The sequence below is a fragment of the Colobus angolensis genome, unplaced genomic scaffold (assembly GCF_000951035.1).
Source record: "Colobus angolensis palliatus isolate OR3802 unplaced genomic scaffold, Cang.pa_1.0 Scaffold38, whole genome shotgun sequence".
Classification (NCBI taxonomy): Eukaryota; Metazoa; Chordata; class Mammalia; order Primates; family Cercopithecidae; genus Colobus; species Colobus angolensis.
Genome location: NW_012117154.1, coordinates 6630397 through 6630855, shown reverse-complemented (window position 1 = coordinate 6630855; position 459 = coordinate 6630397).

Genomic DNA, 459 nt, shown 5'->3' with positions numbered 1-459 from the left:
AACCTGGGAGGCGGAGCTTGCAGTGAGCGGAGATCCAGCCACTGCACTCCAGCCTGGGTGACAGAGCAAGACTCCATCTCAAGAAAAAAAAAAAAGAAAAAGGAACAAGGAGTCTGGTGTTAACAGCAGCAGCAGTGGCAGCAGCCAGGTCACCTCCTGAGCACACTGAGCCATCTTAGTGCAACCTGCCCTCACAACACCCGGGGGAGGCACTGCTGTGATGCCACTTCCACCTAAGAAACCTGAGCAATGTGGCCTCAGCCACCAAGATGGCCAGAGGCTGAGCTGGGACTCACCCTCAGTAGCATCATTCTGGAGCCATTAAAAGGGTACAGTCAAAGGGCACAGGAGGCACAGTCAATGGGGTAAAAGGGAGGGGGCAAAGTCACGGGTACAAGGGAGGGGGCACAGTCAATGAGTACAAGAGAGGGGACATGGTCAGTGGGCACAAGAGTGGGG